This window comes from Megalops cyprinoides, chromosome 3 (assembly GCF_013368585.1).
Source record: "Megalops cyprinoides isolate fMegCyp1 chromosome 3, fMegCyp1.pri, whole genome shotgun sequence".
Classification (NCBI taxonomy): Eukaryota; Metazoa; Chordata; class Actinopteri; order Elopiformes; family Megalopidae; genus Megalops; species Megalops cyprinoides.
Window position 1 is genome coordinate 7498295 of NC_050585.1, and position 15766 is coordinate 7514060.

Consider the following 15766-nt stretch of genomic DNA (forward strand, 5'->3'; position numbering starts at 1 on the left):
TATGATGTATCCTCTATAACGCATTTGTATATGGAACATTACTTTAAAGTGTTACCATCTGTGCAATGTAAAATACCGTTAAGTCTATACTCACTTCTGTAACTGTTGCTGTAAATAAACAATTCTTTACAAAATGCCTGTGTATTTCTGTGTATCTTACTATGTTTTAAAACACAGAAATATAGACCTTGTGTTATAACTTCAGTATATGTTTTTGCATTTCCCCCCTCTTTCAAGTGGTGTATAGCCCTCCTCATTTTCACAGATATAAACCAGCAGATCTCTGTTGAACCTTTGCAGGCGGTGGCATCCCCACAACTCTTTTTCCAGTTACTTACTGCTTTCCCGTTCGCTTGTCGAGCCGGTGGTACACACAGGTGAACTTTGAACATAGGCCTACAAATGTCTACTCTATCCGCATGCGTCCAGTATTACCTAGTCAGGTTCAACACTCCTCTGACCGTCATTAAGGTTCATTGCAAATAATTGTACATATACTCGCAATGCAAATATTTTTGCATTGCTTATTGTGAAAATGTAACAAAATAAGTATGACTCAATGTAATCTTGCGTATATGCGTGATCTGCACCAAAGAGGCAACATATCGTGGTCATTAATGAAAATAGTGTTAGTCTCATATATGGTCCACGTATCATTTCTAAATGCCATTTGTAGTTTATCGCAACATTTAATATGACCTTTTAAACTCACCATGTAATATTACTAGATTATTTGTGTTACGTTATATTACGTTTATAGTGTGTGAAACCTGAAATGTAAGACAAATTTGGAGTTTACCTCCGAACGACCCCACACACCTGCGTGACACGTTTAAGACAGCCGGCAGGGGGCGCGCCCGACATTCGGGAGGGAAAGAATGTACCTTAGGGAAGACGATGGAGCGGAGTCTGCTTCAAGGCAGAGAGGAAGAGGGGAAAGCGCTTCCTCACACCGTGCTGCAGGCTGGTCTACCATATCCCCCCGTTCCCTCCTCTTTTCTCTCAAAGCGGCAGACAAGAATACTGGTACACTGTAGGGTGCGTGATGGGAAAATAGATGGGCAGCCCTTCTCACACGGACGTGTGGCGTCAAAGCAACAAACAAGGTAGGTTAAGCACACAGTCTTTCATAGTTGCAAGCAGTGATTGGGGCATCACGAAATTTCGGTCAACGAAATGGCATTCGGGCTGTTTTTGTAGTGCATGTCAAGATTAAGTAGCACGCTTCACCTTAATTGGTGAAGAAACCACAAGCCACCTTTACAGGTGATCATGAGTAGAGGATGGCGGTTAATATAGGGCGTGCGTCGTTCACGTTCAAAATTGGAGGTGGGCTAATTTTTAGATGTGAAATGCATTTATTTACTTCTTTAACCTTTCCAACTTCTTGTTGTAAATGTTCGATTCCTAATATTTTGTCCGTCTTTAACAAGTTTGAATTATTAAGAAGCAGCGCTATTTGATATTTTGTTTGTGCTTTGCTTGTCACAGTAAACTCAAGTATGCCCCACATGCATCCTAGAAGCATGTGTCAGTATGTTGACAGTTTTGTGTAATACATGACTTCCAGTAATAATAACAATAATAACAACAATAATCGCTGCCGTTATAATAAGCTAGCAGTTCTGTGGTCGATTTTATACAGGGTTTCATTGTAAATACAACAAGTGCCTCATATGATGGTACGTGGTTGCAGTTACTACAGTAGGGTTGGCATTATTCCTTGCCAGATGGTTACTGTTAACGTCTTACCCGTGATAAATCTTCCGGTTGGTTCGAGGACGGCGCATTACTCGGTATATGGAGTAATAATACCCATTATAATAGCCTACACAGGTCGAATCAAAAGGTGCGACCTCAAAACAGTCGATTTTTCCATCCTCGATCTGAAAATTTCTGTTACGTTTATAATGATTTTGCTTGCAAAAAAAAAAAAAAAAATGCTTGCAGTAGGTAGATTTAATATACTTAACCAACACAAGAAATCATTACATTTTCAGACAATTTGGAAGCACAATATCAGTGAAAGGAGAGCCATCACAAAAGCATTTTGTTCGTTTCTTACTCCAAGGCATACATAACTTTATTAAACCTGCATGTACCTTGCATGCTTACTGGCCATTTGTAAACGAAATTAGTTAAATTTAACCCCTCCTCAATACTGATACATCAACACCTCAGAAATGAAGATGGCAGAAAACAGGATTTATTGGCACAGTATAATCGTGTTACAGATTATGTAGTTTTTGCTCTTCAGTTTTCAATTTCATAACCGTAAATATCTTTAAGCTTACATTATCATTAGCACCAACTGTGAGTAAAGACTAATTATGTTAGTTGTTTTGCTCATGGACGTTGGCCCCTCCTGTCTTTGCAGGATTATAATAATCACAGTTGTGACCATCAAAAGCCTGATGCTGTGCCAGTACAGGTTACCCCTATAGAGAGCGTAGTGAGTATGCTGTGAAGTGTTTTATTGATTTTTAGTACATTTATACATAGGGATACTCTTTGGTAGTGTTTTCTTCCAAAAAATCCCCCAGAAAGGTTTTAATGTCAATTAATGTTATAGCATATTGATTATTTGCATACTTGGTGTGCCTCTACAGGACGGCTATATTTACAGATTTATCTCACGTGTTCTGTTATCTATTGAGGATATTTACAGTTGAGGGAGAGTAACTTTCTCAAAGGTAGAGCAGCATTATCTCACATGACAGTCAAAGACCGGTACTCTAACCATTGTATTGCATACTGCACATGTAACATGTAACATGCTGTTTGACCATTTCTTCTGTGTCCTAGGTGCTTGACTCTTACAATCTCTCTCTGAACACCTATTCATCTCTAAACAGCTTGAAATCATTTTGCAGTATGATTTGTAGACATACGTCCTTTTCCGGTGATGATTTTGCATACCCCGTGGTGTGAGAATAGACGTGACTGAAAGTGAAAACGTGGGGTATCAGGTTTTTCCAGGACACCATTTAATTGTTTCACTCTTATGACATCAGCGGTGACAGATGTCATCGTTCCCACCTGGCCCCTGGGCCAGGGGCCTTGGTGTGGCGGCCTATCTTATTGCTATGCGGTCTACACTCAGGAAGTGCCCTAATAATAGATGGTAAACCATCGCCCTCTGCGCAGTCAAGCAGAACAACGGCTTGATGGATGTTGGCTGATGTTATCGGATTTCCTGACACGCAGTTTTCATACGCTGTCGGAAACCTGTAGTGCCAGAGTGAGAGGTCCAGTTTGAAGGTCCTCCAGCCCATTGTCATTTTCATAGCACGGAGGACTAGGACATTAAAGGAATATATGGAAAAAAAATTGATTTGGCTCTTCTGTGGTTGTTACCACTTCATGTACATCATATTGTTTCTCCATTAGGGGCCCATCAGAAGAATTGAATATGTAGGGCATGAGAAAGCCACAGGGAACATATATAGGGACACCCCCATGAATGGAGGGCAAATAAGGACATTTTTAGGGATCTCAGCAACTCCTGGATGCCAGTGACCCCAGGCCGAAGCTCACTATAGTGTTCGCTAATGATGAGAGGGGCTTAGCTGGCTTTGCTCCCTGTGCTACTCCTGATCCACCCTCCTGTTATCAGGATCTCACAAAAAAGACAATGAGTGTGCTGAAGGAGTCGTAAATCCCAGACAAAGAGTTTAAAAAAAGAGCTCAAATTTTCTTACTGAAAATGGAAATAAAAATCTTTACTGTTTAAAATAATGCGAGTGGGAGGGACAAGGGGCAAGAAAAGGATCTCTGGATGAGCACTGCTGTGGGTGAGACTTTTCGAAAGCTGTGACTCCTGACAGATGCGCAGCTGACCAGTAGTCACTGTGGGGGAGTGAGGGGAATGGACGTAGCACTCGCCAGCTTCCTCATTTGCTTTAGTAAGTGCCTCAGGCTCCTTTCAGAGAAGATCCTTGGCCATCATTGCCATCCCTCTACAGGGTGTGGCTGGTCCAGGGTAAGTCTGAAATGGGGTGAACATTTGAGTTAGATAAAGAAAAATAATTAAGTGAACCAATAAAAGTTCAGGTGGTATGTCAGCCATCAGGCGCCTACAGAACGGTCAGCAGTTGTGATTGTACGCTCTTCTTTGCTTGGCAGGTGTCATAATGCTAGATGTGCTCTATTTGATTTACAGCTGGATTTGTTCTGGATAACCTTGATCAAGGGCAAGATCACGTCTGTGTATCTGAGCCCAGCATGCGTAGGCCCAGAATCCAGTGCTCCAAGCAGGACGCCGGACTATGGCCACGGCATAAGCTGTGGTCAGCCTAACACTTAGCACAGCGTAGGGGTTTGCCCGGGTTCAGATGGTTGATCTGAAGGCTTCTCAATCAACTCCTCTCCCGCGGTGAACTTTATGTACAACCAGGTTTCCCGTTTTTCCACCCCTTAGGCAAGGTTTTCCTCCACGGTAGATCACAGCTTCCTCCATGACATTGGGGTAAGCCTCTTATCTCCTGACCATATCCTGACCCCCCCCCCCCCCCCACTTCTTCACACCCTCGCTCCCGCTTCAGCAATGTCTCTTTTGAAGATTCTTTATGTTTTCATTAACACTTAAGCTCCTATCATGAAAAGGAAGTGTTGGAAATAAGATCAGATAATGTCAAAAAGGGTGTACTTAGATTTAGTCTTCACTTCTTTTGATTGATAAATTTCTGTTGCACCTACATGTTTGACCACCTCAAAACCAGATATTGATAGATATATGTATGCCCCCCTTGCCTTTCAGTGTTGTACAGCAGCAGCTTCATTTTGCATTTTAAATCTGTTTTGTAATCTTGAGATGTGCCGTCTTTCACATTGAATGTATTTCTAAACAATTTCTGACCCAGAAAGAGGTTTTCCTTTCACATGAGTCTTCTATTGTTACTCCAGAAATGAATTTTTCAGCCTCGAAAAAAGGAACAAGAAGCAGCAGGTGAAAAAAAGAAAGAAAAAGTGATTAAATGATCTTCAAGTTACCTTTTGATGCAGCTCCTGTTGCTGGTTCTCATCTTTCAAAGGAAAGGATAAAATGAGAGAGGAAAGCGATGCGTACAATAAATGTTTTAAGAGCTCCTCTGTCTAGTACCTGCAACTGTCCTGTGAAGCATTCTACTTTTCTCTGAAGTGTTAGCCTTCTTCTGTCAGTTACCTGCCTCTGCAAGTGGAGATTCAACTGAAAGTGAATGTTGCGGAATGTAAGTAATTGCAAAGGTCTTAGGTGTTTTTTGATTTGCTTGTAGTCTTTGGTTATCTCAGCATGATTGACACAAGGACCCCTCGGTACTTGAGCTTGAATCGATCTCGTTTTTTTTTTTTCTTGTTGGATAGAATGGAGTTTCACGTCAGTGCATTGTGTGCTCATGAAACTGTATGTTTGTGTGTAAGATGGTGGTTGTAAAGGTGTACCTCTGCCTTGACATTATAAATGACTCCTTTCTCCGTCTCGAGAAGAAATAGAGAGAGAGAAAAATAGACTAGTATTTCTACAATGAGTGAGTGCCCATTTGATATTCCCAGGGTAGTTCAGTAATGACAGCTTACAGACCACCCTCTTTCCTCATGGCTGTCCTCTACAATGACCTTGATGTTTCCTTGCTGTGTTGAAATATGGGTTTCCCACCACCGAGAGTGGTACTCACAGACCCAGAATGACTGCTGTTTGCATTTTTCTCTTCAAGACACAATATCCTGATAAACTGATTGTACAAGATGATATATGTCTTTTTTTACTATGAGAGAGATTGTCCCTTGATTGGAGGTGTTTTGCTCCCCAGGAGACCTAATAATTGCTTCCTCTTTCCCTGTTTGCCTCCAATATCTACATCTATCCGAGGCCTAAATTATTCATGAGCGCTCTTTCCTTCACCCCTTTTCACTCTCTCTCCCTCCCCATCGTCACTCTGGTCTTGCCCACCTTGCCTCTCGTGTGCTTCTCTCATGTTGGCTGTCCGTTCGAGCCCGACGTCGCCCCCTTCCCTCGGCCCCCCCGGCCCCCTCGTTACCCTGCGTCAGTGTTGCCCAGCGTTCCGGGGGGAAAGAGTGGAGATGTGATTGGAGTGGCTTTCCCCCAGGGGAAATTTCAGTCTCTTAGAACGGCGGCGAGGAGAGAAAATCTCACCTTCGAAATGCATTCGGATGGGCCGCCGGGAGAATCGGCCTCCTTTAGAGCGGGAAGCCGGGTTTGCGCCGGAAGAGTCTGGATTTGTCAGATGCATGCAGCAGGAAGCTTCGGAATGCTCCGAACATCAGGCTCTGGCTTTCATGAGAGGCAGACAAAAGCAGTTTTTTTTTTCTTCTTCAAGTTCAGCAGATGCATTAGCTCATGTTTGAAATCTCGGGTTTCAAGATCTAAAGTGGGTTGAGTGGACAGAGAGAGCATACAGGCTGTCTATAATACAAATACTTTTCATAGAAATGATCATGGTGTATCTCCTCATCCACTCACCTGTCCACATTCTGGCTTTGGAATGGCCCATTAAAAACTGCAAGCCATTTATTTGTCATACGTATGTACATATAATATTTCTGGAGAAGTTGCACATTTCTTTGGGTCAAAAATATCACCAGCTTTTGCGCGCCCAGAACCAGGCTGATAGGGTCTGAGGGGATTGTGGGTGGGGGGGGAGGTTGGACTGTCGCCCTCATTATCTTAGAGGCCGTCTGGTTCAGTCAGATCTAACCTGGATGAGCTGTCACCTCTCTCTCAGATGTTGTGTGCCACTGTCACATTTCATTCACTGTCATCCTTTCATTGACATTGTGCTTCCATTCCTCCGTGAAAATCCCTCTGGAGGCCCTGCCATTTGAAAGAGGGAGGATTTGTAGCACCTGAGACACGTTCGAGAGTTACGATCAGGGCGCGTAAAAGGGCTCATGCCTTCCATTGCCTGGGGACATTGAAGGAACCTTTTAGGTTGCTGGGCAAGGAATAAAGAAAGTCAATTGCAGAGACCACCGCTGCTTCTGAGCCACTGTACATCCCCTTTACTCATCAGTGCCACCGCTTAAAGGGAAGTCACAGTTTTCCACAAAGCCTAGTGGGCAGAGTAGCAATCCCCTGCTCCTCTCACCCCCCTGACCATCTCCTCCCAATGACAGCCCACCCTTTGTGCACAAGTGGAATGCTGCCTTTTCCTCTAATTAATCAAGAGCATGGCGATAATGAGACACCATCATAATGAGTCTGTCAGAATCACCAGAGTGGCACAGGTCAGATGCAAGACAATTCTAACACGAGAGGCCTTCAAGCTTAGATATTAATGTTTTTTTTCCTCTTAATCCCCCAAATCAAAGAGTTTATTCTCTTATAATGACTGGCTAATGTGTTTAGCTGCGAAGTAATTGGATACAGAGCTTGTAGTTTTAATCCCCTGGTGTAAGAGGAAAGATTTTCCGACTGCATGCAGTAGTGACAGGAGTGGTTCTTTGTGCTGGGTTGGGAGGGGAGGGTGTCAACCTCAACGAAGCAGTCAGGGACGGTAATTGAAATCCAGATTGGAGGGAGGGTATGCTGAGGTATTGACCGGCTCGAGTGATATTCAATTTCGCGTTCATATCACAACTGACCTATCTACCTACCTACCTAGTCTGTGTGTGTATGTGTGTGTGTGTGTGTGAGAGAGAGAAAGAGAGAGAGAGGTAGAGAGACATAGTTTTATCGGGAGCTAGTGTTTTCTCACTGAAAACCAAGATTACTTTCCACTAATGCAAAGAATAAATCTAGACGAATGGCTGAGGGGTATCAACAGACAAAAATCACGCTTGCCAGTTCACTTGCTTAAAGAAGATTACAGCCTTTTAAAAGCATAACATCAGCTTTCCTTCAAAAAAGAATCACACTCCATTGATAGCGATATTTTTAAAGTGAGTTGGATCTGCGTTGGTTATGTTGTAATGCATAATCAGAACGTGATGTGTGTGCCTGTCCAGATGTAGAGGGAGTTTTAAAATTTGTCTGAAATGATGCAAAGGTTTGTCTGCCAAGGAAGTAATGGTCATGTGAAATCATGAGCTTTTTGGTCACTCTGTGTTTCCTCTTTGCCGTCTCGCTTTTTGTCCTTGTGGGAATAGCTAGATGCCCACACACTCAGTTACATTTTCAAATGGCCACAGCAGAGGTTTGACAGCTACACAGCTTGTGGCTTGTCTTTGGGCTTTGTGCATGGTGCACAGGGAGAGGGAGCCCTATGCTCAAGAGAAGCCATGACAGGTACTCCTGTGTCTTTTGGTCCATCCTGCAATGGATTGTTTTGTCTGATTCTGTTTCATGATGAGATACTGCATGTAGTCTGTTGCAGGTTGTTGGCCATGTGATACGGTGCTGTGATCGCATGCATATTCATGGCACATAATGAACCGGTGCCGGGGAAACCTCGTTTTAAATCTGTTGTTCTGCGATTGGGGGAGGAGCACCCAGCAGCGGCGTTGCTCTTTTTCATGTTGTGAAACGGCTCGACAAACGAGTGCCGGGCTCCCGACTGCCGATCATGAGAGCACGCTCTTTGTGTCTGCATGCGTGTGTGTGTGTGTGTCTGCGTGCGTGTTTCCGGGAGGCGCGTTCTGACAGCTCTCAAATCTGAGGCGGCAATTTGCCTTTCAAAGGGCGCTGCTTCATTTCCATTCCTGTTGAGGAATCCGTGACAGACCCAGGCCTGACACGCGCAAACACGGGGACAGGTCTCGCAGCGGGAGGTGAGGGGGTGCGGCTCCTCTCCCGGGGAGCGCGTCTGTGCCGCGTGCTCGTGTGAGCCCAGCGCTGTGGGGGCGTGGGTCTGTCCCAGGCCAGGCAGGGCGGAGAGAGAGGAATGGAAAGATGGAGGGAGAGAGTGGGGGGTAAGAGAGGGCGCTGATGGAGAGAGCCATGGAGGGAGAGAGAGCGAGACAGAGGGACAGGTTATTGGGGAGATGGAGTGAGTGAAAGAGAGATGAAGAGGGAGAGAGAAAGAGAGATGGGGAGGGAGGGGGAGAGAGAGAGAGAGAGAAGGTATACCTGAAGAGAGGTATACAGGGAGAGAGAGCAAGGCAGACGAAGAGGTTATTGGGGAGATGGAGTGAGAATGAGAGAGATGGAGAGGGGAAGAGAGTAAGAGGGAGAGCGAGAAAGAGCATGTTGAAAGGGTCTCAATAATGCTGTGCAACTATTGGCTGAACCCTCACCCCACCCCCCATCCGCATCTGAGGCTTTAACTGCTTCTGCTCAGGTGGCAAAGTAGCAGAAGATGGAGGGAAGGAAAAAGGAAAAGAGGAATTTTAGTTTAAAAATTCACGCTACGTCCTCATGTTGCACTGCAGTAGGGGATGCAGGTTCACACGTGTGTACATGTAAGCACACCCACACGCACGCACAGTCTCACAGCAGGTACCATACTGGCGGGGGTTAAAAAAAACAGCTGTTCACTGTGACTCTGCTATGTGGAAAAAAAGGATTAAGTGAATTCCTATTGTACCATGACTTTTAAATAACAAGCAGCAGCTAGCTTTACAGTCATCCACCCCTTTTTTTATCAAATTAGCCATTTGGTGTGTGCACAATTACCACACACAACAGGCCACCGCCAGCGCGTTAGATACAGCCTGCTGAAGCACAGTGCGAAAGAGGAGCTGTGACATGCGGAGCTGCTGACAGAAACCAGTTCTGTATTTCAGAGCTGTGGCTCGAACCGGCGGCAACTGAAACGGAAGGGATTTGGCAAATAGAGTGAAAGAATCTTGAAGCCATATTTATTTGTGTGTCTGCACCGTATATAACATCATAATTAAGGCGTACGGGTGCTCTCAGTGCGGAGGTCAAGGGTAGGCGACCACGGAGGAGAGCTGAACGGCACCACGGGGGGCTGCTCAGTAGAGATTGATCTAATTGACCATCTCCTGATCAGGGTGAGGCCTCTTAAAACTGGACAAAGGGGCTTTATATTTGCATGTTGCCTGCTTACTTGTATACAGCACAGCATTTCACTAAATCTCAGGCAGTGTGAAGCCATAAAAATGTCAGGTGCAGAATTTAACGTGAGAAGGATCAGTAAGAGGCAGGGACATTGTTTCTTTGTTTCACAATCAAGGAGCAGAATGGCAGAGGCAATGATTAATGAGAGAGAAAGAGACATTGCCTTTTAAATGCCCTCATTTAACAACTAAAAGAAAGAGAAGTTGTATTTAGAAACCAACGAAGAGGAAAAACAACCCTCCAAAAAGCAGGATGAATTACAAAACCTTGTTTAATCCCCAGTCACATCAACACCAGTACCCTGTCCCCATTAGCGGCATATTGCTCCTTCTGTTGCCCATTTTTTGAAACAGAGGGAGAACACTTTACTGAAAAGGCATTCTACAAACCTTTTCCTCTCAGCCTTTTTAATGTAAATAGGATAAATATGGTAAACTGCAGTGTCTAGAGTGTGTTGTCGTCCCGGGAAAAGCCTCTGTTTAATGTGTTAGAATGGAATGTATCATGTGTGCTCTCACAAAGCAGTGGTGGTCCTGTGTACATTAATTTACACACTCAGACATGCGTACATGTGTGTGAGAGAGAGAAAATGAGAGAGAGCGGGACAAAGAGAAAGAGTGTGTTAGGGGGCAGATGGAGGGAGTCATAGAGGGAGAGGGAGGAGGGTGAGAGAGAGGGGGGAGCTTTAATGGGATGGAGGAGAAAGAGGGGATGAATTAGATCAGTGTAAGGATAAATGTGTATTTCTGTGGCTCAGATCAGGAGTAAGGATGGGGTCTGTTCACTGTTGCAACACATTCGCTGCCCACAGAAAAAGAAAGGAGGTGCAGGTGCTCTCTGGTGAGAGAGGGCAGGCGAGGTGCTGACTGAAACAGGGAAGGGAGGGGGGGGGGGGCACAGGGGGCATTGCTGCATTTTCTTTCATTGTTTAATTTTTCATGAAAATCCCAGTTTGGAGGAGAGCTCTGTGCGGTGAAGTGATTGCGGTGCTAATTAGTGTGCCAGTTTGGAGACGGGGGCATGGGAGGGGGTGAAGTCACTTGGGACAGGAACAGAGCAGGCGCAGACCCTCAAACACACACGCACACATGCATACACACACACTACCGCAGGCAGTCATATAAAAAAAAAATGCTATGTCCAGGCACACATGCACACCCTCACACGCACACGCTTGCACACAAACAGACACACACTGAGCGCATGCTAGGACACGCACTGAAACACCCTCAGATTTAATGCAGGTCTCCCTCCACCCCATGCCCCTCGATTAACGACACTGACGGAGGGGCGGTCCGGAGGGGGGGCTCCGGGGGGAGGGGGGGGGTGTGAATGGGAGGTAGAGGTTTACGGGGAGGCTGTGTGGTGGGGGTGAAAGGGTTAAAGTGTTCATTCCCTCGATTTACTACATGTGAGCACTATCAGGCAGCGGCGGCTAGGGAGGGAGGGGGGGTGAAGAAAGCAGAGAAATGCAATAAAAACAAAGACGAAGGGAAATGACAATGACACGCTGGCTGCATTCAGGCTGGGCTGCTGCAGTGACTCCCGGCAGGGTAAGTGTCATTTTTCTCGCCGCGCGCGTGCGGAGGGTCTGGACTGACGCGGGGTTTCGCTCCTTTTGTGGCCGACTGTGTGCGTGTGCGTGTGTCTGGTGGGGAGGACGGCTTTGCGCTGTTTTACAGGGTGCTACTCACTGCAATAACTGTGCGGCAAGGACAGCCCCATGCCCTGTGCATTCTGACAGCATGGGCCACAGTCCAGTGGAAGAGTTTGTGAGTGTGTGTGTGTGTGTGTGCGTGTGTGTGCGTGTGTGTGTGCACGCGTGCGCATTCTGCAGGGAGTGAGGGAAGGCACTCAGATTAAAGATGCTTTTGAGTATTTTAAATAAGTGTAAGTCAAAGTGAACCATAGTAAATGCAAGTGAACAGAAATTGGTGCATTTAAAAAGGGCACGTCTTAAGTGAAATTCACCGCACTATACTCACTGAAGTGCACATAACCGTGATAGGTAAACTAACGGTGAATAAAAAAGGTATGTGTAGTAAAATAACATTTGAATGACTTGTACCCATAATCATGTTACATGAATTACATCCTTATGCCTCTCTTGACCGTAGAGATCACCATAATGACATTGGCACTATTGTCTTTTATCATTGCCGTCTTTGTTCTGTCAGTGTCAGTCAGTCAGTCAGTCAGTCAGTCAGTGTCTTTACTCTGTGAGTCTGGAATAATCCCTGTTGTGCCAGTCAGCCTCTTCCCTGTCACGCCGTGTCCTTGTACTGACTCCTCAAGATGACATTCCCCATTGTGTGGGATGCTTCCCTTTGTGGGAGACCTACCCATGAACAGGCGACGGAGCAGATCACCCCCTGCTGTCCACATTTCTTACTACACCTTTTGTTGGCTCTTCCTATACCTTTTGTTGGATTATGCCAGATCCGGAGCTGCTCTGCAAGAATTCTGAATGTCTGTCTGTTCTGGCTTTTAAAGGAAATTATAAATTTGGCACAGTTGAAATGTTCATATACACGGTGCCCCCTCCCCGAAACATTTTTCTGTGTGTTGTTTGGAGACCTGGTGGTTTTATTGCCATAACAGTGAATATGTAGTGGTATCATTGTGTCAGACTGGGCTGCTGTATGGTGTTTCAGAAACTTTCCTATAGAAGAACACATTCTGTCAGTCATCTTTCCCGCTGGATTCTCTCTGAAGATTAAGCTGTATAAACTTTTCCATCAGTTTTCTGTGATGGTTAGATATCACTGTGTCCCAAGTGTGGAGAGTAAAGAGTGACGCCATGGCTGTGTGTGTGGGTGAGCTCATTAGAGAAACAGACCATGTGGTTCTGGATCAGGACCTGATCTACCTGCATTATTCCCCAGCCGGATGTTTACAGTGACCCGGTCCAGTCCCCCAGGTCTGCATAACACTTCACTGGCACAGAAGAGTCAGATATGAGCCTCAAAGAGTGGGTCATCCTTTAAGTGGAGCCCGAGTCTGACCAGAAACTGTAATTACCAGAGGGAGTTCCAGGAAAAAAAAATACAAGCAATACTTATCTTCATGGGAAATATTACCACTGAAACAAGGATAGATTAAGCTGTGGAGTTTACGCTGTATTAAAAATTCTGTCCTTTCAAGTGGCAGACAACTCAACAGTAAAACTTCTTATCTCAGCTTCATTTCACAGCTGTCGCTGATATGAGTTCTGCTTTTGCTGACTCAGATGCAGCAACGCTTTTTTATATGGCAATCGATAAGCAATTTCATATCTCACAAGCAGCTACTGCAGTCAACATGGACAGCGATTCAAATGTTCCAGTGTTTGTAATTTATAGGGACACCATGCCGATTTAAGATGTTGATAAGCAGACCTGCCTCAGCCCTGTGAAATATCCATTATACATCACAGAAAAGTATATTACTGGACCATTTCGTCTGGCTGACAGCTTTGGAAGACTGCTGTATTCCTGAATACACCACTCCTAAACAAAAAAATGGAAACGAATGAACTATTTTTGTTCAATTTTATAAGTTTTTGTTTTGTTTTGTTTTTTTTTTTTTTAACTGAGAAGTATTAGTGTCCTTACCTAAGCCATAGACTAATGTTCCTATCATTTGATATTAAAATTATTGAAATATTTCATCCTCTCTGTACAGTTTTTTTTTGAGTCAGGCAGAAACAAACCTGACTGGAATATCATTAAGACACAGAATTGCTTTTCATTGTGCTTTCTGGTTCTGTGGTTCCTCACACTGTATAGCGTGGCATTTTAGATAAATTACTGCATATTGAGATTTACATATTGAGATGACAAATGGATTTACATGCAGTGCAGTATGATTACATGAGATTTGGCGGCATTCAGTGAATTCAGCAGATAGCCCATATGACCCAGCAGGTGGCATTCATTTAGGACTGGCGTCTGGAATCTCGTTAGAGGCAGCTTTAACATTGTAGCTGCCTATATTAACCGTTCATCCATCTTGGCTATAGTGTGTGACTGTCTGCGGTTATAATGTAATGGGAAAATGCTCAGCCGTGAGGATGCATTATCTCTGCTGTTAGGCTGGTGACCTTCATAATATGCTAAAATAATGGGGTGAATGCTGAAGGTTGTCATAGCCTTAACCAGACAGTACAGATCAAAAATGTCTGTTCCCCTGCCCTCCGTCAATCATCGGTAAGACGCCCAGACTGTTCCGCTGTCAGCAGGGTGGCGGGGTTAAGGCTGTGACCTGGGAGAGCTCTGTAGAAGAATGAATAGGATTGATCACGTCACCCCCCCCCCCCCCCTTCTGGTTAAATTAAATATCTCAGAGGAATATCCTGAGCCTGCTTTCCCCTTGTGTTGTTCTAGGCTGGGCTTTATTGACTCTCGGCAGTCTGCGATTCAGCTGGGAGCAGCATAGGTAATGAGGGGAACGACTGAAGCACAATGCATTTATTCCGCAGGTGAAATGCTGAGATAAGGCTTGGTGTGTAAACGCAGGGTGCACTCCTCTGCCTCGCTGGGACAGAGGGGGCCACGTCAGGGGTTTCCCCTGATGTCCCGCAGCGTCCGGGCAGGTGAGGGCTTTCATCTGCTCGCTGCGTTTTCCGTTTGTGCTTGTGTCACAACACTGGCTTATTGCGAAAGAGACGCAAGTCGGATCCCGTTAGACAGAACCCTGCGTGCTCTCTCAAAGCAGCCGTTCAAAACGGGGGAAGAACCCCAGCATGCCGCGGGTTCTGGTACGAGGCGGCGGCGCTGGCTCAGGCTCCGCGAGCACACGGACGCCCGGGCTCTGATCGATGAGCCTCTCCTCTGCACTGCAGCTGCTGAGACGGCACTTGTTCCCGGCGCCGCGCCTCTCTGCGAATCAGCATCTCCCCTCCGCAGTTCCCCACCCCCCGTTCACTCTCGTGTGTGCCCTGATGAGGGCGGTTTGTTCCGTTTGCCCTGCCTCCTGTGTGAAAAGGTAAACTGCCCCGCATGCGTCCGGGATGCAGGCAGGAGCTGTCCAGTCTGCCTGAGTTAGCCAGCGGCTGCTGCCAGCTCTGTAGGGCCTGCTTCTCATCCCCGTGACAGGTGGCCGAGTTGGGAGAACGCTCCCAAAGTGTCATCGTCTCTTTCGGGCTCATCCCCCCCCCATGCCCTTTTCTTCACTTCTTCCACCGCCATAGTGCTGCGATAACCTTTGAAGGAGGAATAGTCCTTTAATTGCTCACGGGCGAACAAATGTTATGACATTTCTGAGCTGCGTGATCCTCCGCTTCTAGCCCGGTCTTAAATCCGGCCGTCTGACAGACGGCAAGCAAAGGCCGACGTGACGGCGGGGCCGTTTCTGCGCCGACTGTTTCATCTTCCCCTCGCCCCGGCGACGAAGAATTCGGGTGCCGAGATCAGAGCCTGAAGTCTCTCGCAGAATCCGTGATTTGTTTTTGTTGTTGTTGTAGTTGTCGTTGTTTTTTTCCATTTTTCTGGTGCTGTGAGCCTCACTGTTTATGTGGGCACCTTGCTCTATTGTCATAACAATAGAGAGAGGTATTAATTCACAAACCGTCTCCTGTCACAAACGTGGCAGTAAATTTATGAAGCGCTACCGCAATGTACCTGCTCGTGAGGCGGGCGGGGCTCTGCCCAATCAGAGCTTCCGAGAGTGATGTATACGGGGCGTGCTGGCAGCCCGCCAGCTCAGCTAATTGTGGAGACAAAATGGAGATGAACGGAGATGCCTGCTAGAAAGAGGGAGGGGGGGATCCCACGATGGGTGAGTCGTGTAGAGAGGGAGGGCTTGTGTTGTTGTGGGTTCATTTCTGTA

General features: G+C 45.9%; 1 protein-coding gene across 2 annotated transcripts in view; it reads left to right on the forward strand.

Annotated features, from left to right (window-relative positions):
* The first annotated feature begins 879 nt into the window (after nucleotides 1-879).
* mtus2a (microtubule associated tumor suppressor candidate 2a) overlaps nucleotides 880-15766 on the forward strand; it is an 80478-nt gene continuing 65591 nt past the window's right edge. For both annotated transcript variants that reach the window (XM_036525418.1, XM_036525419.1), the window contains exon 1: nucleotides 880-1106. The gene's annotated coding sequence lies outside the window, so the exon portion shown is untranslated. The remainder of the gene's footprint in view (nucleotides 1107-15766) is intronic.